General features: G+C 38.3%; 1 protein-coding gene across 2 annotated transcripts in view; it reads left to right on the top strand.

Annotated features, from left to right (window-relative positions):
* Positions 1 to 23,896, top strand: part of SGCZ (sarcoglycan zeta) — a 402,845-nt gene that overhangs the window by 152,503 nt on the left and 226,446 nt on the right. The window lies entirely within an intron of this gene.

Genomic DNA, 23,896 nt, shown 5'->3' with positions numbered 1-23,896 from the left:
TCTTATTCTACATCATGCTTTATAAAGAACAGGAGAAAATATTTTTATTTAAGAATATTCTATCCCAGGGAGCATTATAATGAGAAGCTAAATGCAATTAGTTTGTCACATATCTCTAATTAAGCAGACAAGTGTAGGTTTACACATCAGAACCTTATATATTAGAGAATTATTATTACTCCTCCAATGATATATTTTAAATTTCAAACAAATTGAACTACCTGTTGACAGTCAGAAGTCCACTGTTTTCCAAATGTATGCATCAAACATATATACTAGATAGATAACCAGATAGATTAAAGCACTTTTTAAATAACATGTATTGGATATGCTTCCTTCCACAGGTAAGCATTTTCAATAGATTCTTAAGTAATCAGTATTATGTACTTTATTAGGGACATGTAGATGATGAAACTCATACTATATATTTGAGTTTTCAAAGTGTGGTCTCATCAAATATTATTATTATAATAGTGTTAATATATTTTAGTAAAACTCCATTCACTGAAAAAACTGTTATGTGCACAATACTTATGTAATTCTGACGGGAGAAAAGAGCTGGCACTAGTTTCCTAATTAGACAATTTTAACCTAGTTTCTATGTAGGTGATGGCGACCCAGTTTGTGCATTATAGACTATTGGAATGTTAGAGCTGCTCTTTTGAAGAATACACCATCCTCCATAGGCCGCACCAGAAAGGCCAGATATGGAAACCCCACTGTGTAAACGTAGCCTTACCTCCAACTCACCTGCAGCCCTTACCCGTAAGGCTGAAATCCCTAGTGTGAGAAGTAGCAGACGACTACTAGCCCAAGGGCATAGACTTGGTGGACACTAGATTTTGGTTCCAATCTCTTGCCTTGAGGCGGCCCAATGAATGGGGGCCTGGAACAAGCACATGCTTCGGGTTTGAAAACCCCCCCTTGACTCATTATGACATGTTTTCATCTGGTAAGCAGGGCTTTGCTGTTGTGAATGAACATTTTTGTAAGAGTTGCCCTATCACCAACCCCCTTTGTTTGTGTAAACAGTGTCCAGCCACTTAACAGTTTAATATGTACAAATCAACAATTCATGTACAGCTAATTCATAGCTGGCCGACACTCATATGATTTCCTGATCTCAACAGTGTTTTAAATTCTATTACACTGGTTAAACTAATGATGCTATCAAAGCACTGCAGTAACAGCATTGGGCCCCTAACTGCAAGGTCAGCAGTTGGAAACCACCAGTTAACTTGGTGGGTAGAGTGAGGTTTTCTAATGCTGTGAAAATGTGTAAGCGTGGAGACTCACAGGGGCAGCTCTGCCCTGCTCGGTCGGGTTCCTACATGTGAGCATTAAGTTGATGTCACTGGAAGTGATGTCCCAGGAGGACACTGGACAATGATCCCTAACAGAAAAATGATAATGATGTTGACAACGTAATATAGTTTATCATTTTACAAGGGTTCATGAGGGAGGGGGACCAGGGAGGGAGGGGGGAAATCAGGAGCTGATGCCAAGGGCTCAAGTAGAAAGCAAATGTTCTGAGAATGATGATGGAAACAAATATACAAATGTGCTTGACACAATGGATGGATATACAGATTGTGATAAGAGCGGTATGAGCCCCAATAAACTTATTTTATAAAAATGATAATGATGCCTGTAAGGGAAACCAGAGACGTGTATGAACCATACACACACGAATGAATTTGGGGCGTGCAATTAAATCTAGCTCCAATCAAAGAACAATTAGTTCTTATGACATGGCCTAGCTTGATGATCAACCTCATGGACAGATCAGTAAAGATGCGACAGCTATAGTAAACTGCGGTGAAGGAAATAGGTCGTGTAGGCTAGGAGAAGGAACGGCATCTTAAAGGCTTATTTTCAAACAAGCTGCCATCAAGTTTGGTATCCACTATGTCCACGTGGAAGAAATGCACCAGCCTGTGTGATCCACAGATGGTAAACACTATAATGCAAATTGACAGGAGGAAATGAAATCAGAGCTTACATTGTGTGAAAAGCTATGGGTGGCAGTGGAAGCCCATATTCCTTTTGCAGGGTCCACCGTGAACTAAGCCTCTGACGAGCCCCCTCTGATGATAGTTGAGGCATGTGAATACCCCTGAATTAGACAGATATCATCGTAATGTCTTATCATTCAATTTCCCATTTGACCCAATTTAAAGATGTTTTAATTGAAAACAATAAAAAAAAAAGTGAAGGAAATACATGTGGATTAGGCCCCTGCTGCAGCCTCTCTGGCAATGGACAAGGAATGGAACTAGCCTTGGAGCATACAGAATGAACTGAGACGCAGATTGTTGCAGTGCAGAGCAGTTACCGTATATACTTGAGTATGAGCCAAGTTTCTATAGCACATTTTAATGCAGTTTTTGTGGTAAAATTTGGTGCCTTGGCTGATAGTTGGGCTGGCTTATACTCAATTATATACAGTAGGTTAAAATTTAGCACCTTATTATTTTATCTCCCTTATGATCCATTTCAAATTTGTTCTAATTTTTCGTATTTGCTGTTTTTTCTTAAATTGAGGGTCTTACCTTTCTTACTTTGTTGTTCTTGTTAATTTTTTCTTGCTTGTCTGATTTTTAATGTCTTTCATTATATGGAATCCAGGATAGGTAAACTATAGAGACAGTGAATGGCCAAATGGTTCCTTGGGGATATGGCAAGAGGTCTAGGGGGAAATGGGGAAATAATAATTATGAATACATAAATGAAGAAATGTTATACAAATAATTGTACTAATGACTGTACAATTATTCCTGATGTCATGGAAGTATTAAATTGCATGATGTGTAAATTTTAAACAAAAAATTGTTGAGGAAAAAATAAAAATAAATAACTGCTATGTTCCTATAAGTTAATTTTAGAAAATTTAAAATACTCTCATAAAATGAGTGAAAGGAAATCATGACATTAATGTCATTTATATTTTTGCGGTAAGAAGTTTTGTTTGTTAATAAAACAGAAACCACTAGATTTATGTTAATTGTCTTGAAGAATCTGGGCCAGACAGCAATTATTATTGCAAAAAAGAAAAGAAAATTGACATAGCATCCCCAAAAAATGTTTGTCCTTAATAAATTAAATAACTTTAATAAAACATAATTTCATTAAATAATATAGAATGTATTTATACCACCATCTACTTATATTTTACTAAAAATCTGGTACCATGGTGTACCCCCAAAATTCTAAAATAAACCTATAGTTTATCTTATCTATTTCATATATATGAAAGTTTAGGTTGAAGAACATACCCATGTTCATATAAACAGTAATTAGTTGTTTTGAAATTATATTCTAGCATTGTCCAATTAAAACAGAATCCAAAGCTTTGAACACATCTCCAAATAAAACTAAAAAACAAAAAGACTTCAGCCCCTAATATGAAAGATACTTGAACAAGATAGTCAAACCAAAAATCAAAGTCACTGCTATCAAGTTGATGCTGACGAATGGCAGCCCTACAGGCTAGCATGGAGCTGCCCTGTGGGTTTCCAAGACCGGAGCTCTTCACAGGAGAATGTGTGACATTCCTCCTGCAGAGCCGCCAGTGGTTTTGAATTGCTCACATGTGGTTGACAGCCCGACTGGACACCACTGTGCCAAAACTGAATTGAAAGGAAAAACAAAGAATGGCGTATTATCTGTATTACTCCATGGACATTCTGACATTTTTGGTGAAGAACTGTCCTAAAATCCTTTGTATTTTCATGTTTTGATCTTTGCATTTGCCATGTTACAAAGCAGTCGGGTTCCAGTTGGCCTTTGCCATCACTTCCAAGCCATCACTTCCCATACAATCGTGCATTACAAGCCTCCTAGGTTCAAAAAGGTGTTGAAATTCTGTGTAAAATTATATAGAAAGATAAAATTAAAGTTTAAATAAATAGTGCAGCAATTACAAAATTCAGGAAATGAGCATAAGTTAAAGAAGATGAAGCTATGACTCAGGTTGATGACAATGAAATGAAATGTCCTATGCATAGGAGAGTAATCCAGACAGTTGTCATTACATCCATGAAGCCAACTCAGAGAAGGAAGGTTATCTGGTGCATATGCCAAGCTGTCCTTGAGGACATGAGTGCAGCTGTACATGAGGAAGTGGCTCAGATTTTCACTAACAAAGTACAGTAACATCTGATTTCCCCTACTGGTAAGATTACAAATACCTTACATTTCTGATTAATAGCAAGGTGTGACAATTTATAAGCATGTAACTGATATGTACATAACTAAAAGGGCATACAAACATGTTATAAGAATGTCCATGGGCAGAGTCAAGAATAACAGCAAAAGGTAATTGAGAGGTCTGTCCCCACGAACACTTATAAAGTAGCAGTGGAAAACTTTAGGGTTTATCTAAGACACAAAGGCCATGAAAAATATTAGCAGGGGTTATTTTTGAGCAGCTGTAGCAGAATGACCTAACTGGGTCATGAAATCATTTGAGTAACAGACCGTTAAGCTATGTGACAATTAAAATGCAAATTTCCATATGTTCATGTTTCAGGTCATGTTCCTCCAGAAAAGAGCCTGGGAAATAGATATTTATGTGTGAGAGTTTATAAGATTATGTTCTTCATTTAATACTTGTGGCCATGTGAATAAAAAGGGGGGTGGGGAATAGATAGAGGGATGTGTGGAACTATTATAAAATAAAGTAGCCTAAAAAAAAATGAAGTAGCCACAGAGGTCTTGGGTCTCTTACAGGGAGCTTGGAGATGAGATGTTCCTTCAAAGTCCCTCCTTGAAGTATAGATCCAGGACCTATACGCTTACCTATAGCAGGCATTGGGTGTGTGTGACTCCTGTATACTGTCCACATGGTATCCTCCCTATACGAAGATTCCTGGAAAGGAGTTAGCTGAGAGTAGTCATCAACATGTCTAACTGCAGAGCAAATAATTGCTTGATGATTTGGATAACGTGTCATATTATTCACTATAAAACACATCCAAAATAATTAAAAAGCCTTCTGGGTTAAAAACTAAAATCCGTTGTGTTATTATTTAGGGTGACAGCTTATAAACTCATTAAATAATTAGAATAGCTCAATGTCTCTGAGTTTCTTCCAACTGAGAGCTACTCTACTCTAGACTGGAAATGTTTGAGGGAGTAGTCAGACTCCTATGAAGCAACTGATACATTTGAACCTCTAAATTTTCAATGATCAGTTCAACATTTAGCCAACTGCACCGCCAGGGTATCTGAAAAGAATTAAAATAGTCTAGAAAGTAAGGTGGGTTCTGTTTTAGGGGACACTCTGCCTTCCTGCTGTTGGGCAACATTAACTGAAGTAGGCGTCTTATGAAGCTATCTCTGGTGTCTAATGATTATACAGTTAGGCAGGTACAATAAGATAGTAATTTTATTGTTCATTCCCTAAAGATGGGCAGACAAAGGAAAGTGCATCCCTTTGAACTCGATTGAGTCACATTATTTTCTTTTTTCTTTTTAATATGTAAAATATTTTTGTTCTGAATCTTTGTTCAGAGAGAGTGAAAGAATCAGGTGAGGGGAAAAAAAACTCTTCCAAACTAAGTATGGGGAAATACATAATATAAAGGAGAGAAAGAGCACTAAGTTCATTGTAAATAAAGAAACAAATGTTTCTACTAAACACATGATGTGCTGGCTGAATACCCACCAAGTAGCTGGAGGAAGAATGTGTGTCTCCTTGAAGGAGGTGTATGCACACCGCCTGCATGAACAGGCTCCTCAGATGGGTACATTTCTATGTGGAAAATACGTTGGAAAAAAGAAATCCACATCCCATTTCAAGGAGATCACAAAGAAGCTTGAAGCTTAGCCACCTGATTGTGGGGGGGGGGGAGTATAAAACCTCAACCGTTGCTATCAGTGGAATCAGTCCAACTCACAATGGCCCCATGAGACAGAAAAGAACTACCTGTTGGGTTGTAATCTTTATGGATGAATATTTCTCACTGGTGGGTTTTAAATGATGACTTTGGGGTTAGCAGCCGAGCACGGTAATCACGGGACTACCAGGAGTGCTTCAGAAAACTACACACCCTAGAGCCGATCAGGAGTCTTGTCTATCCCCGTGGCAGCACCAACCACAGACCCTCCATCCACCCAGGAGACTCAGAGACCACATTTCCTTGGCAAGTTGTGATTTGGTACGTCAGTTTGCCTTCAGAGAGGGCTCCATCATTGTCGTGGGATTTGATTCTATCCTCTGGCAGACTGAAGCCACAGAGATGCCCCGTACATTAGAACTGAAGCTACTAGTACAATTTACTGTAGGGCCTACAATTGGATTTCCTATTTGTCCCTTGGGTGCTCTGGTGGTCCAGTGGGTTATGTATTCACCAAAAGATTGGAGGTTCAAGCTCTTGAGCCATAAGTGGGAAGGGAAGAGGCTATTGGCTCCCTTGAAGATTTACATTGTTGGAAAGTCTAAGGTGGAGTTCTCTTTCTGTTCTTTCTTTTTTTCTTTTGGTGTAGTTCTCTTTCCTTGTGGGTCACAGTGAGTTGGAGCTGACCCAATGGCAGTGGGTTTGCTCATCCCTTCAGTACCCCAAGGGCAATTTAGCCCAAGCTCTTAAGCTACCTGTTTTATGTCAGGTTCCCTCTTCATTTTTAACATATTTGCCTTTTTTAAAGGTAAACTGTTTATTCATTTTGCCTGTATCTAGTTGCCTAACAAATCTATGTTCCGCATTTGACACATCTAACACATTCACATAGGTAACACCAACAGGCACACACACGTAACGTGCACCGAGTGCACCAGGTTCCATACAACATAGCTCACCTTTGTTTAAAAATGCACATATGGTTGGTGGTGGAGGAGGAAGGACATAATCTCTCCCCATTATGTAGGGATAATCAGATCAGAAATCAAGGGATCCTTTTACAAATGTTACTACAAAGAAAATGCTAGTAAGCTTATGATCTGTCTTTTGGACCTTAGCATCGCTGAGCTCCTCTGCATAGCCACGTGATGGAGAGAGAACCTGAGTGAAAACTGCTAGCTTAATCTCCCTCTATTAATATTTCTCCCCAGACTGTCAAGGACACCAAGTTCTGTTTTCCACCCTCCAGGAGGTCGGTTTATTTTTCAGTTAACTCTCAGAATCACAATTTGAAAGTACTGAGGAACGTGTTTCCTATTAGTGTTCAGTTGAAAAGACCTCATCTCCCAGTGGTTTTCTTTGCGCTACACATGCCAGAGAATGCTTTTGAAAGAATTCAGTCCTTTTTTGATTTGTTTCTCTTTCTTTATTTTTTTTATTTTGGCACTGATATCTTAAAGTCATGAAAACCCTGACAGAAACTTCCTCACTTAAATATAAGCAATCTTATTAATACTGGTTCTTCTGATGCAGCGGTTCTCAACCTGTAGGTCATGACCCCTTTGAGAGTTGAACGAGCCTTTCACAGGGGTCACCCAATTCATAACAGTAGCAAAATTACAATTATTCAGTAGCAACGAAAATAATTTTATGGTTGGGGGTCACCACAACATGAGGAACTGCATTAAAGGATTGTGGTATTAGAAAGGTTGAGAACCATTGTTCTAGTGGGTTTTGTGAAATACAATAATAATGATCTCTAGCTAGACTTAAATACTTTGCTGCTAAATGATAAATGAATGCTTAACAATATATTTAAATTGTAAAAATATATATGTATGTAGAAAATCAGTTTTATTATTGTATCCATCTCTTGCATACTAAAATAATAAATCCCCTCTATTTTTCACTTTAGTTTAGAAATGGAAAACATTTAATTAAAAATGTTACTTACCTTATCTTGTTGTATTCTTTATATGATATTCACAAGTGGGACTCATTGAGTTTGTCCCAACTCATAGGACCTTTTACAGAGCAGACTAAAACACTGTGAAGCACTTGTCAACCCTCAAGCCCATTCTTGGAGCCACTGTGTAAAACCATCTCATTGAAGATCTGCCTTTTTGTTAATTCTCTTATATTTAGTGAGCTTAGGTTTTTAAATATTAAACATTTCTAGGAATATAAGAATGGATACATTTTTTCTTTTAAAAATTTAAATGTTTTTATTGTCATATAATTTACTTATAATACAAGTTAATCATATAATCATTTTAAGATTTGTGCCATCATCAACACAATCCATTTCAGAACATTTTCTTTCCTGACTCAGTGTTGTTACCTCCCCTCCATGCCACTCAGTAATTATTTATCCTGTTACTTACCCTGGGTTTCATATACAGATTATCATACAAAACACAACCAGCAACAACAATGACAAAACAAAATAGAGATAAACCTCAATTGAAAAGAAAGCAAAAAATATTAAAAACAGAAACAACTTTAAAATGTGTCAAAACTGAAATCAAATAATAAGATGTTACATTCTAAACATATTACATCTGCCATAGTTGACTTTACAAAGGTCTCTGTTTGATTTGATTCAAGTCCTTACTATTGTGGAGTTTTATTGCTGTCGTTGTTCCTCCCTTTCTGGACTATTCCGAGAGCTGCTTTCATTGTACTCATGGCATTGTGCTGTGTGTTGCTCAGGTTCACCTGCTGTGGTTGATGCTCTGTCCGTGGTTTCCAATTGATATCTGTTGTACTGCTGGTCTTGTTTTGACAAATTCCTTTACTTTTTCCTTGTCTGGAAATACCTTTAGTTCTTCCCCATGCTTGTGGGTGGGATAATTTTGCTGGATATAGGATTATTTGGCAGGTTTCTTTCTTTCAGAATTTCAGATAAATATCACCTCATTGTCTTCTGGCCTGCAGAGTCTCCGCTGAGAAGTTCCTGCTTCCTCTGTTTTTCCCCTGTAAGTGACGATTCTGTTTTCTCTATATGCCTTCGGGAGTCTCTCCTTTGCCTTGAAGTTGGAGAACCTGACTACGACCTGATATGATGTTTTCTTTGGGGTTCTAGCTACTTAAAGTTTCTCTAGGCTTCTTTAGGAGTTATTTCCTCCTCCTTTGTCATGTTAAGGAAATTTTCTTCCGTGATTTCTTTATATATTCTGTTTCTTCTTGTTCTGGGATCCAAGGAGACATAGGTTGTTTCTCTTGACAGTGCTTCACATCATTCTCCGGCTTTCCTCAGATTCCTTCACCTTTTTTGTCATTGTTTTCCTTCATCAAATGTAGTCAGATTCTGTTCCAACTCACTGATTCAGTTTTCTTTTTCTAGTTCTTTTTCTTTTTAATGGCTAATTAACCTTTATTTGGAGATGTTTGAATATTATGCATATACACTTATATATATATATATCTAAATTTATTTTCCCAGACAAAATTATCCTATTAACAACAAAATACTTATCCACAAAATGATGACCAGGTTGTCAAAGGGTCCTAACTAGAATTTCCCAGTACCATTGACTGAAGATTACTAAACTTATAATATGTTTGACATTACCATTCTCTTGTTGTTAGCAAGTTAGTATGTCACCAAAGGAAATACCCTCTGTACCTACTAAGGTACTTACAGTGGGATACTCTTTCATCATATGACAAAGCCCTTTCTCTCCCCACACAGAGTAGAACTGTCCCCATCGATTTCCCAAGGCTGTAATTTGTCAGGTCGCACACTTTTTCTTTTCATTTTTTCTTTTAATCTTTTATTAGGGGTTCATACAACTCCTATCACAATCCATACATACATCCATTGTGTAAAGCACATTTGTACATTAACTGCCCTCATCATTCTCAAAACAATTGCTCTCCACTTAAACCCTTGCATAGGCTCCTCATTTCCCCATCCCTTTACCCTCCCTCATGAATCATTCATAATTTATAAATTATTATTTTGTCACATCTTGCACTGTCCAATGTCTCCCTTCACCCACTTTTCTATTGTCCATCTCCCAGGGAGGAGGTTATATATAGATCCTTGTAATCGGTTCCCCCTTTCCAATCTAACCTCCCTCAACCATCCCGGTATTACCCCTCTCACCACTGGTCCTGAAAGGATCATCTGCCTGGATTCCTTGTGTTTCCAGTTCCTATTTGTACCAGTGTACATCCTCTGGTCTAGCCAGATTTGTAAGGTAGAATTGGGATCATGATAGTGGGGAAGGAGGAAGCATTTAGGAACTACAGGAAAGTTGTATGTTTCATCATTGCTACATCGCACCCTGACTGGCTCCTCTCCTCCCCATGACCCTTCTGTAAGGGCATGTCCAATTGCCTACAGATGGGCTTTAGGTCTCTACTCCGCACTCCCCCTCATTCACAATGATATGATTTTTTTGTTCTGATGATGCCTAATAACTGATCCCCTCGACACCTCATGATCGTACAGGGTGGTGCATTTCTTCCATGTGGGCTATGTTGCTTCTGAGCTAGATGGCTGCTTGTTTACCTTCAAGCCTTTAAGACCCCAGACGCTATATCTTTTGATAGCTGGGCACCAGCAGCTTTCTTCACCACATTTGCGTATTCACTGGCTTTGTCTTCAGCGATTGTGTCGGGAAGGCCAAGTATTTTTCTTGTGGAATAGCTGATGGGTTCCAACCAGCAATCTTTTGGTTAGCAGGTGAGTGCCTCATCCAGTACACCACCAAGACTTCTACACTGTTCTGATACTGTGTTTACCTGTATCTTGGAACCTGTAATACTGAGCTCTGGAATTGATTTACTATCTGATTCTGAAAAAATTATAGAACCTTTCAGAGGTTCATTTCCTCATCTGTAAAAATCCTATACAGAGGACATGAGGTAGTACAAACCAAATAACAAGTCTTAGTGACCCACATGCTTTTGTTGACTACTAACCTAAAAGTTAACAACTTAAAGAACCCATCGATGATACCAAGGAGACAGGGCTAGCAATCTGTTCCTATAGCCAAGAAAACCCTATAGATCAGTTCTACTGTGTGAAATATAAGGTGCTACAGTTGGAATTTAGGAAGATAGGGTTTTCTTCTCCCATAAAGAGTTGCAGTCTCAGAAATGCACAGTTCTATCCTGTCCTCAGTGGCTCTAAGTCAGAACTGAGTTGATAGCAGTGAGATAATTGGAAATAGAATCTATAGCAATTCAGTTTCCTTCCACATATCAAGCTCCTAATAAACTCCCATCCACTACCACTGAATCAATTAGGACTCATAGCAACCCTATAGAACAGAGTACAACTGCTTTTTAGCAATATCTGAGACTGTAAATCTTTATCGGAACAGACCGCCTCATCTTTCTCCTGCCTTTTGCATAGTAGCCAACCAATGCTGGTTATTTTTATTTTTTTGTGGTTATCTTCTCCTTTGCTACTTATTTATTTTTTTAAATGATCTTTCTTTTTATTTTTAAAAATCATTTTATTAGGGGCTCTTCAAGCTCTTATCACAATCCATATATATATATATATATATATATATTCATTATGTCAAGCATATTTGTACATATGTTGCCATCATTTTCAAAACATTTTCTTTCTACGTGAGCCATTGGTATCAAATCATTTTCCCTCTCACTCAACCTCCCCCATCATGAGCCCTTGAACATTTATAAATATAGATTTCTTTGTCTTACACTGACTGCTGTCTTCTTTCACCCCCTTTTCTGTTGCCTTTCCACCTGGGAGGTGGTTATATCTAGATCATTGTGATCAGTTCCTCCTCTTTCCCCCACCTTCCCCTTATCCTCCTGGTATCACTACTCTCATTTTTGGTCCTAATGGGTTTATCTGTCCTGGATTCCCTGTGTTGTGAGCTTTTATCTGTACCAGTGTACATGCTCTGGTTTAGCTAGATTTGTAAGGTAGAATTAGGTTCATGATAGTGGGGGAGATGAAGCATTAAAGAACTAGAGGAAAGTTTTATGTTTCATCAGTACTATACTGAACCCTTACTGACTTGTCTCTTCCTTGTGATTTTTATTTTTCTTCCATTCTCTTTCTCAGGTCTTTGACCAAGTTGTTTAATTTTGTTATCTAATTGTTTATATGCTTGAATTACTTTTGGTTTACAGATTTGAGTCTTTCAATTCCTTCTGTTGTTTTCATGAGTGTCCCCCACATCTCCTCAAATTACCTAATCATCAGTCTTCTGAATTCTCTTAACGGTAATGCCAGAGCCTGTTTTTCAAAGTACCCTCACTGGGTTTGGTTGATTTTCTCACCAATACTGTTTTCAATTTTCTTAAAATATCTCCATTACCACCCCCAGGATTATCATGTGTTCTTTAAGAAAACCTATCAGTATAACCCCTTGGGAATTCCCAAAATATAATCATCATAACCTTCTGAGCTTATCACTCTGCTTTGAACTTAACAGGCCAAACGGTTCACCTGGAAGCCACTATTTGGATTGAAACTTTTCTTTGATGGCACCCATTCATATGTAGAGAGAATGTATCTGTAGCAATTCTTGGATCACAGAGATTGGTCTAGGATGTTTTGTTTGACATTAACTCTTACATTTTGGGCTGGAATAAAACAGCAATACATTTTTATTTACCCTTGTATAATGGAAAAATGTTAAAATTTTATAGTAATTTAAGAATAACTAGTGGTTTTTTACTGTCTCCTCTATAAAAGCTAGAGCACTGGACTGAAGCCCACTGCAATGTGTGAGTTCTGCCAGGTGTTAAACACATATGATTGCAATGTATAGTCAAACTTACCTTCAGATGCCAAACTTGCCAAGCACTAGAATGTAAATTCTAAAGAAATTGTAGTTGACGACTAAACTGTTTCTGAAAAGATTATCCTTGTTAGCGCAGTGGTTAAAGTGCTAGGCTGAAAACAGAAAGGTCAGAAATTTGAACCATCAGGTTCTCTGTGGAGGAAAGGGGTGGAACTTGCTTGGGGGAAGATTATGACCTTGGAAACACAGTACAGTCTCCTTTGTTCTCCAGGGTCCGTATGGGCTGGAATTAATGCAAGTAAATTGTTTGGTTTGGGGCTTCATAAAGAACAACATTCACCTCACCTAGAATTTTTGCAGGAAAACACAACCTCTGGGAAGAACTAGAATGAATGTTCTCTCGTACTGAGTAGAAGAGACTAGATCTAATATCCTCTCATACTGAGTACACAGACAGAGGCAGTATTATTGCTGAGCAGGTGGTAGGATATGCAGTTTATTATGCACATTAAGGAAATTAACCTATTGGAATACTTATTTAAAGATGTTAACCTAATTTCTACCTTTAATTGTAATGCGTACCAAATAAAAAAGAAATGAAAAAAGAAGAATTTAACATTTTAAAAATATCCTTCTTAATTAAATATATAATACATATTAATTACATATAAATGCATATATGTATATTGTTTTCATTTTGGCATATGAATTTGTATATGTACATGCATATGTTTATATAAAACAGAAAGACAAAATAATTTCCTTTCTTCATTATTCATTAGCTTATTAAAGTTTGTACTGTATATTATCTCATGTTAAATTAATCTAAACACAGTCCAAAATTGCTTGTGATAACTTTTTATGTGATACTATATTTTAAATAGAGATAAATGTCAGCTTTTTAAATCATATCTTTTATAATTTAACTATTTGAAAACTACTTCCCACAGAATAATTTATATAACTGCAAGTCATTTTAAATAGTTAAATATTAAAGTAGTTAATATATTGACCACACAGTTCTTTTAAATTATTTTGACTTTAGAATTTTGCTAAATAATTTAATTTAAGTGAAAAACACTTCATCAATTTCTGAATTACACATAATGCTTACTGTCTAATACAATTATTTTAACTTTCAGATGTTTTTAGTAGAATTTTTATATGACTATGCAACAACACTTAGTACACAGCAGGCAGATTTCCTGGAGTCTTTCGTACACCTGAGAACAGTGGACCTGGGTTTAGCGGGGAGTTCCTTATCTAAGTGGGTCTGAAGTCTGCTACACTTTGTGGCTGCCTTGGCATCACGATACAGGTCGTACTCTCTTAGGGCTCTGAGCTCTTGCTCGCCATGCCTTCTCCAGGCTAGGAGAGCTGCAATGATCATGTACCATCAAGGGCAGAACAAATAGGTCAGTGTGTTTGAGTTCACACACTGGATCAGGCCCAACATTAAGCAATTTCCCTCAGTCGCATAACCATCTAACTGATTAGTTTTGAGGGTGTAAATTACATAGTAATCATGTCACTCTCTCATCACTTGTGCCTGTATGAACGCTGAAGCTTATCATCTCCACGACTTCCTGTGAGGTCTGTCTGTGATTGCCACTATGATGATGGCACTAATTGCCATATTTGTGTTTACTTGGCTCCTAATCCTTTGCTACGCTTTTCCTCTTTGGATTTAGGATCTCTTGCATATGACTGAATCTAATTCAGGAAAGACATGTTATACTATTAGGCCTGATTACAGAGTAGGGCAAATACTGAACTTCATGATTCTTTTATCCCCTATCAGTCAATTATTATAATCTCGGTAAATGGTATATGATTTATCCCTCACTTAAATCTTAAAAATCTGATAGTTTTTTTTTTGATGCTCATTGGTTTATCAGCTTCCCATTGACTTTAAATAATAAAAAGTTATGTTGGCATATATCATATGGCATAGTTCAATCAGATGAAGAAGAGTTGTAAAAACATCACCAAAATCAATTTCAAAACATGTTCTTATTTCTCGTATTCATTTTTATTAGCTTCCTTTCCCTACCCTCATCTCCTCTGCCATGCCCCTAGGTAATCATTAATACAGTTACTATAACTATAAATTTACCTATCCTGAATTTCCTATAGAAGAAAAAAAGACAAACACCAAACACAAAGAAATAAGAACAACACAAATGACAACAAAAAAAACCCCTCAAGCACACAGAAAGTAGGTAATATGAAAAACTGAAACAATTTTAAAATGGGTCAAAAGGGACATCAAATTTTAACCTAACTACATCTTCCATAATCACCTTTACAATGTTCTCTACCTGATAGCCAGGCTGTTCACATCCCTAGACTGTCATCAGTGGGGATTCACCAGAGGCATAATCCATGTGTGGACCCTAAAATGGCTTTTCGGCATCCACTATCATCCAGAGACTTCAGCAGTACGTGTGTCCAGACTCTATGGATCTGAGTTTGTGTTGAAGGCTTAATTCATATTGAAGGCTTCTTCCATGTGCACGCAGTTGACTCCTCACTTAGATGGCTGCTTGTTTGAAGACAAGCCTCTATGATCCTAGGCACTCTTCTTTCTGATAGCCAGGCACCATTTCTGCACCACATTTGGCTATAGCACCCATGTCTTCAGTGACCTCTTCAGGACTGTGTTCCCTATGACCTTCAGTGCTTTCTTCGACATATGTCATGGCAGTTCAAGCATTTTAATGTCACTTAGTATGAGCTGTATGAGCTCCACACAGTGGAAGCCTGTGTGCTGTTGTGATGCTGAACGGGTTTCAAACTAGGAAGAGAGAATTATCTACTTCCCAAAATTCACCCCCAAATCTCACCCATTGAAAACTCTTGGGATTACAATGTTCTGATCCCATTGTGCATGTGATCTCTACATCTTGGTTATATATTTAAAGACAGCTGACATGGGTCATTGTTGGACGGCCACTGCTTGTCTGATGCGCCTAAGAGCCAAGCAAGTAATAATTTTGCACTGTTTCCCTTAAGTCCTTTTCTGATGTGAAATTCTGTATCTGTACAAAAAGTTTATGCCGGCGGGGTTTGAACAAAGCTGGTTCCTATGAGGCAAAGGTTAAAGATATCCCAAATATCCAATGGTTTTACCACTGTAGCAACTACTGCTGGAATTGGGTCACACCATTTAGTATAGTGCTGTCTCAAGAGACCTTTCCCTGTAAGTCCAATATCACTCGAAATGCAATTACCTTACGAAGTAAAGTATATCTGGTGTGAAAGATTTTTCAAATGCAATGACTGTTACAAACATTAATGCAAGTGATAGCAAATTGACAACACCTCAAAAGTTCAGTTAGGCGTTTAGAGGGGAGTGCCTCTACTTGATGGTGGCGGATTAATTTGGAGACACCAAGAGAGACTACACAACTTTGTTGAAAGCCTTCATCTTTTTTTGCTGCTCCTCTACTTTACCAAACATGATGCCTAACTCCAGGATTTGGTCTCTGACAATATGTCCAAAGTATGTAAGACAAAGCCTTGTCGTCCTTGCCTCTGGCCTCTCTCAATAGAGATCAGTTTGTCCTTTCCGCAGTCTATGGCACGTTCGATGTCCTTGTCTAACACCACAATTCCACAGCATCTATTCTGTTATGATCTGCCTCATTCAGTGTCCAACTTTCACATACATATGATGCAAGGAATACCATGGCTTGGGCCAGTCACACTTTAGTCCTCAAAGTAACATCTTGCTCTTTGATGTTCGAAAGAGACTTTTGCAGCAGATTTTCTTAATGGAACAAATATTTTTAAGATTGTGACTGCTGCTTCCAAAGCATTGATTGTGGATCGAACAAGACAAAACCATTGACGACTTCAACATTTTGATCCATTTACCATGATGTTACCTATGGGTCCAGTTGTGAGGCTTTTGGTCTTCCTTACATTAAGTTGTAGTCCAGACTGAAAGCTACAAACCTTGATCTATATTAGTAAGAGCAGCAAGTCCTCCTCATTTTCGGCAAGTAAATGAGGAAGAAAGGCCTGAAAATCTGTTTATAAAAATCAGCCAATGTAAACACCTATGCTTCACAATGCTCTGAGCCACCAGTGATCATGGGCATGGTACAGGACAGCACAGTGTTTTCTTTCCATTGTACATGAAGTTGCCATTAGTTAAAGTCCAACTTGGATACACATTTTTTAATCATTTTATTGGGGGCTCATACAACTCTTATCCAAATCCATACATCCATACATGATCTCAAGCACCTTTGTACATATGTTGCCATCATCATTTTCAAACCATTTTCTTTCTACTTGAGCCCTTGGTAGCAGCATCTCATTTTTTCCCTCCCTTACCCTCCCTTCCTCATGAAACCGTGATAATTTATAAATTATTATTTTTTCATGTCTTACTCTATCCAATGTCTCCCTTTACACCCTTGTGTGTTGTCCACCCCCCTGGAAGGAGGTTATAGGTAGGTCACTGTGATCATTCACCCTTCCCCCCACTCCCCCTTCCCCTTCCTCTACTGGTATGGCTACTCTCCACATTGGTCCTGAGGAGTTTATCTGTCCGGGATTCCCTGTGTCTCCAGCTCCTATCTGTACACATGTACATGCTCTGGTATAGCTAGATTTGTAAAGTAGAATTAGGGTCATGATAGTGGTGGGGCAGAAGCATTAAAAAAACAGAGGGAAGCTGTACGTTTCATCGGTACTTACTGTACACTGACTGAACCATCTTCTCCCCACTCCCCTTCTGTAAGGTGTTGTCCAATTTCTTGCAGATTGACTTGGGGACTCCACTCTGCACTCCCGCTCTGCATTCACATTATGAATTTTTGCTCTGGGTATTTGATACCTTATGTCTGATCCCATCAAAACTTCATGGTCACACAGGCTAATGTGCTTCTTCCAGGAGGGCTTTGTTGTTTCTCAGCTAGAGGAAAGATCTAGGAGTCAAAAGGCATTTATAGAGATCTAAATACAGGCATATGTAAATATATTTATATATGAAGATAGGGAAATAGATCCATGTGCATGCATTTATAGGTTTAGTATTAAGGTAGCAGATGGACATTGGCTCTCCACTCAAGTACTCCCTCAATGCAAGAACACTTTGTTCTAATAATCCGGCACTGAGATGTTCACCTTCCCTACATGACCACTGAATACAAAACAGGTTCTTAAGCAAATGTGGTGAAGAAAGCTGATGATGCCCGGCTATCAAAAGATATAGCATGTTGGTTCTTAAAGGCTTGAATGCATATTTTAGTCATACAATAAATATGTGTATGGCATGGTAGCTTTTAACTCAGTTGGTCCTTTATAAGACACCTTCTTGAGAGTTCATAGTAAGTTCACTAAGATATAGTGAAACTACATTTATATCCTTGGTTAAAAAAAAACATTCATGAAGTTGCTAATCCCTTGTGTGTCGGCGGACAATTGACCCCATTTGGTCTTCATGCCTATGCTTTTTTGAAAGCAAACTTCTACAGATTTCCTCTGAGATGCCTGAGATGGGGATGACAATTAGAGCTTTGTTTAATTGCCATTTATGTAACATTGAGCAAACTATAAATGCTCCATATATATATTTATATGAGACTTTTTATATGTTGGTATTTAATACATATAACATATCATTCCATATTTCAATCACGTCAAATATAATTGTACAAAGCTACCAAAATCAGTTTCCAACCATTCTTTTTCTACATGGACTTCTTTTTTTCCTCTCTCTTTTTTAAAAAACATTTTATTAGGGTATCATGCAACTCTTATCACAATCCATACGTATACATACATCAATTGTATAAAGCACATCTGTACATTCTTTGCCCTAATCATTTTCAAAGCATTTACTCTCCCCTTATCCCTTTGCATCAGGTCCTCTTTTTTTCCCCTCCCTCCCTGCACCCCCTCCCTCATGAGCCCTTGATAATTTATAGATTATTATTTTGTCATATCTTTCCCTATCCACCGTCTCCTTTCACCCCTTTTCTGTTGTCCATCCCCCAGGGAGGAAGTCACACATAGATCCTTGTAATCGGTTCCCCCTTTCCAACCCACTCACCCTCTACTCTTCCAGCATCGCCCCTCACACCCCTGGTCCTGAAGGTATCATCCAACCTGGATTCCCTGTGCCTCCAGCTCCTATATGCACCAGTGTCCAACCTCTGCTCTATCCAGATAGCAAGATAGAATTCAGATCATGGTAGTTGGTGGGGAGGAAGCATTTAGGATCTGGAGGAAAACTGTATTCTTCTTCGGTGCTATATCGCACCTTGACTGATTCATCTCCTCCCCTAGACCCCTCTGTGAGGGTATCTCCAGTGGCCAACAAATGGGCTTTGAGTCTCCACTCTGCACTTCCCCCTTCATTCACTATGGTAAGTTTTTTTTTGATGATGATGCCTTATACCTGATCCCTTTGGCACCTCGTGATCGCACAGGCTGGTGTGCTTCTTCCATGTGGGCTTTGTTGCTTCAGAGCTAGATTGTCACTTGTTCACCTTCAAGCCTCTAAGACCCCAAACACTATCTCTTTTGATTGTCGGACACCATCAGCTTTCTTCGCCACATTCGCTTATGCACCCGTTTGTCCTTGGCGATCGTATCATGGAAGTGTGCAGCCAATGATATGGTATTTTATTCTTTGATGCCTGATAACTGATCCCTTCGGGACCACGTGATCACACAGGCTGATGTGTTCTTCCATGTGGGCTTTGTTGCTTCTGAGCTTGATGGCCGCTTGTTTATCTTCAAGCCTTTATGACCTCAGACATTATCTCTTTCGATAGCTGGACACCATTAGCTTTCTTAACCACATTTACTTGTTCACTCGCTTTGGCTTCAGCAGCTGTGTCGGGAGGGTGAGCATCACAGAATGCCAATTTAATAGAAGAAAGTATTCATGCATTGAAGGAGTGCTTGAGTAGAGGCCCAAGGTCCTTCTGCCACCTTAATACTAAACCTATAAATATAGAAACATAGATCTAGTTCCCCATCCTCATATATATATTTGCATGTACATGTCTTTGTCTAGACCTCTATAAATGCCCTTTGCCTCCTAGCTCTTTCCTCTATTTCCCTTGACTTTCCTCCTGCCCCTCTATCATGCTCTGCCCCTACCTGGTTTACAGCTATACCTCTTCTTTACATAACCTTACCCTTGATCATTCCCTACCAGACCTGCCACTACCCCCTCACCACCCATTTGGTTCATGTGTTGTTCCCTTGTCCCTGGGTTTGTTAACACCACTTCCTTACTCCCCACCTCCCCCTATCCCAAGTCTCCCACAACTGTCAGTTCCATTGTTTTTCCCCCCAGATAGTTCATCCAACCTTCTTATTTAGACAGACCTGTGGAGATAATAACACGCACAAAAACAAGACAGAGGAAAACAAAACAACAGTATGCAACCAGGCAACAAAACAACAAAAACAAACCACTGACAAAGAACAAAACAAAACACATCAAGAAAGAAAAGCTTGTAGTTAGTTCAGGGATCATTTGTTGGCCTTTAGGAGTGTTTTCCAGTCCAGTCTGTTGGGGCACCACGCCCTGGCCCCAAAGTCCACTTTCAGCATTCCCTGGGGACCTTGCCACTCCATTCCCTTGCTGTTCCGCTGCACTCCCCCAGTGCTTTGCCCTGGTGTGGTGGGATCAGGTCAGGTGCAATTCGCACACTGTGTCTCTGGTGCTGTCCCCTGTAGTGCCATTGATCACTGAGGGGCATCATTTCTCATAGTGGGGCCAGCCATGTTGTCCTCTCTGTGGACTGGCTGCTCTAATCGGGAACATCATCCTCATGGCCTGGTGGGCCAGATTGTGCTCCACTCTCTCCTCCACCCCCTTCATCTGCTCCTGTGTGCTTTGATCAGATATGTCCCTCTCCTGGAGCTGCAGAATTAATGTCATCCTGTAAAACAAATTCTTCTCGGGGGAGGGGCAGGAATCCACTTAATTTTTCGTGCTGTGGCCAGCCTACAAGACCTCTCCACTGGTTCCCTACTCTACTCCGAATGTTGCATTCACACCTTGCGGCACTGGGTTGAATTCTGATCCCTCTTTCCCTGTGAAGATATAAACAATACCCTCCCCTTGGGTGGGTTAGTGCCCCATGCTCCGGCTCCCCTTTTCTTCCTTATATTCATCCTTTTATTTTCCTTTCCCCCCTCCTCCCCAGTTGTCTACCATGTGCATCCCTGGTTTTGATCTGGTCTCTGCCATACTACACAGTCTTCACCCCAAAAATGTTTGCATACAGTAGCTTTTTCCCCTATGCCCCTTTTGCATTTTTCTAAATACTTACCTCAGCAGGCTCATGTTGTACTTTTCCTTTGTGCCTGACTTACTTCGCTTAGCATAATTTCCTCTAGTTCTTCCCACTGCCGCTATGTGCCTCATATGTTCACTGCTTTTTAGTGATGTGTAGTACTCCATTGTATGTATATACCAGTTTTTTTAATCCAATTGTCAGCTGATGGAAATTTGGGTTGCTTCCAGCTCCTTGCAATTGTGAACTGTGCCGCAATGAACAATGGAGCACAGATGTCTGTTCTTGGTTTGTTCCTTGCCTCTTCTGGGTATATGCCCTGTAGGGGGATTGCTGGGTCATATGGTAACTCTATTTCCATCTGTTTTAGGTATCGCCAGATTGATTTCCATAGTGGCTGTACATACTTACAGGCCCACCAGCAGTGGATGAGAGTTCCTGTCTCCCTAAAGCACCTCCAACACTTGTAGCTTTCTGATTTTTTGAACTGATCTACATTTGAGGGTGTCAGGTGGTACCTCATTGTTGTTTTAATTTGCATTTCTCTTATGGCTAACGATCAGGAACATTTTCTCATATGTTTGTTGGCCATTCGAATTTCTGCCCCTGTGAAACTTCTGTTCAAGTCCTTTGTCCAAATTTCAAGTAGGCTATTGTTTGGTTTTTTTTTCTTTTTGGAAGCTGACAGAGTATTGTAGAGTTTAGTAATAAGGCCTTTGTCTGATCTGTCATTGCTAAAGATGCTTTCCCGGTCTTCTTTAATTGAGTTGAAAATTAAATTTGCTTTATTTTTAAAACACATAGAAAAAGAAGTTTACGGGTGATTTAAATTTGTATTTTGAAAAATTAATATTTCTGTTTTGCGTATTTTACTTTGCTAAGAATATTTGTTTTCCAAGGTTCCACTGATAGTGTCCATAGTAGGATCCAGTTTTTCTTCAAATTCTCTCTTTAAGGCTATTTTATTGTACAAATCAAAATATAGCATGAGTGATAATATTAAATAGCTTTTATTTAATAATAAAAGCTTTTATTCATTTTTTGTAACAAATTCTTTTGAAACTTATAATGGTGATTATTTGGATGGAATTAATTATTAGTTGAAACCTAATTATCTAGCTTCAAAAACATTCTTATATATCTGTTGCATCCCTTCTACTTTGTTTGAAATGTGATTAATAATTAAGCATACAAATATATTCTATATTATTTTCTGGCAAAATCCAATTTAAAAATTGTTTTTCGATATAAACTTGTCAGAGAATCACATTTCTCTTTTAAGGAATATTTTAAATCAACTCACATGGCAGTTTTTATTTCTAGTCACCTTCTCAAAGTACTTTTACATTAGTACTGAAATGAGAATAAATTTTGTGCTATACCTTGGTCTATTGCTCCGAGATATTACAAAATTGGGTGTTTCCATAGCAACTCGTGTGGAGGATTTCAGGACCCTTCGTTCCGGCAGCCATTGGAGAATATGTACTGGAGGTCCCTGTGTGAAATACAGCTATGAAACTCCTTCTAAGGAAAAGCAATGTTAAGCCACATGTCACTCTATAGGCCCAAATTTTCTTGGATTTCCAAATATGATTACAACTCTTCCTTTTACCTCTGCTTGGGAAGTTCTTTAGCCTTTGTCATACCTGGAGAATTCACAGTCTTTAAGATCTCAGAATGTGATATCCCTTTATCTTGATTATGACACCCTGAACATTTCTCATTATTTAGGTGCATCTATTGAACTTAACTCTTCATTTGTCATCATGTGCTGTTCTGTGATCTATTTCATTTTTTCAATCTAAAACTGTAATTATAGTTCTTGACTCATCTTACTCAGGACTTGAGTATGTCTAAACACAATTCTGAGCAGCAAATCCTCAGGTTTTACTCTCCTTCACTGTTAATCCTATTTCTTTTCCGAGTGTAGTTTAATATTGCAAATCACCAGAGAAGGATCGGAGAGAAGTCACCGTATTTGGTCACCTAATAGAGAAGCAGGTTTCCTCTTCAGACTAAGTCTTCATTGTTGCAGGAGACCATGCAAGTTAACTTGTTATCCTTTGTTGGTTTCATACTAGACATTGCAGATGTTAATTTGAATATTTTTTACTTGCCTCAATTTGAGTCCAAATGATATCTCCGTTTTTCTCTTTCACAAAGATGGAGATCCCTCAAGTTTCACTTCCTTAAATTCTTTACCAGCTCACAATTTTCTCTCTTGTGGACACTTTCATTTTCTTTGACTGTCAAATAAGAAAGACCTTCAATTCTTAGGGAAAATATTGCTTGCAACATTGCTCTCTCTGAAACGTTTCTTCATTAACTATTTTTTTAACATTTCATTGATAATATTATCCCTGGCTTTAATTTGGGGTGTGGTAAGGAGAGGAAGAGGTCATCACTTTCCCCCACCCCTTTTAGACTGATCCAAATCAGTGTTTTTGTATTTAAAGTATCTTTTTCTACTCAGAGAAAATCACTAGTCAGATTTCTCCTTGGTTTTATAGTCATGGTTCTGCATTGCATAAGCTTCTCCACAGTAGATTCAAGACCACCTTAATGGGTTGCCGTGCCTTAAGTCATTTTCTATGGCTGATGATTTTTGTGTTTGTTTTCAGTGATGTTTGAGAATTGCAAAGTCTCAAGTTTAAAATTATGTCTGAATTTGGCCTTCAAATTCCATTATATATATTCAGTCAAAGATGATGAAAACTTAGATACTATACAATGCCTTAATTTTTTAGCAGTTCTAGATATAATTACTCATCATATATAAAACATATATGTATGTTTTTCTCCCATCCAACACCTCACACTTATTACCAGGTTTTTATTAGTAGTGGTAGTAATAGTACCGAAGTGCTACAAATTTCTACAAAGTAATTTTGCCTGTTAAATCTTAGTGTGTAACTACAATCTCATAAAATTCAAGAATTAAACATAATTTAGTCTCTTCTTATGGGGGCTGAATTAAATGTGGATTCCTTCCTTTTGAGTAATCAACTCCGAAATATATCCTGTTGTTTCAATATGAGAACTC

This window comes from Tenrec ecaudatus, chromosome 8 (assembly GCF_050624435.1).
Source record: "Tenrec ecaudatus isolate mTenEca1 chromosome 8, mTenEca1.hap1, whole genome shotgun sequence".
Classification (NCBI taxonomy): Eukaryota; Metazoa; Chordata; class Mammalia; order Afrosoricida; family Tenrecidae; genus Tenrec; species Tenrec ecaudatus.
This window is presented reverse-complemented; position numbering and strand designations above follow the sequence as displayed.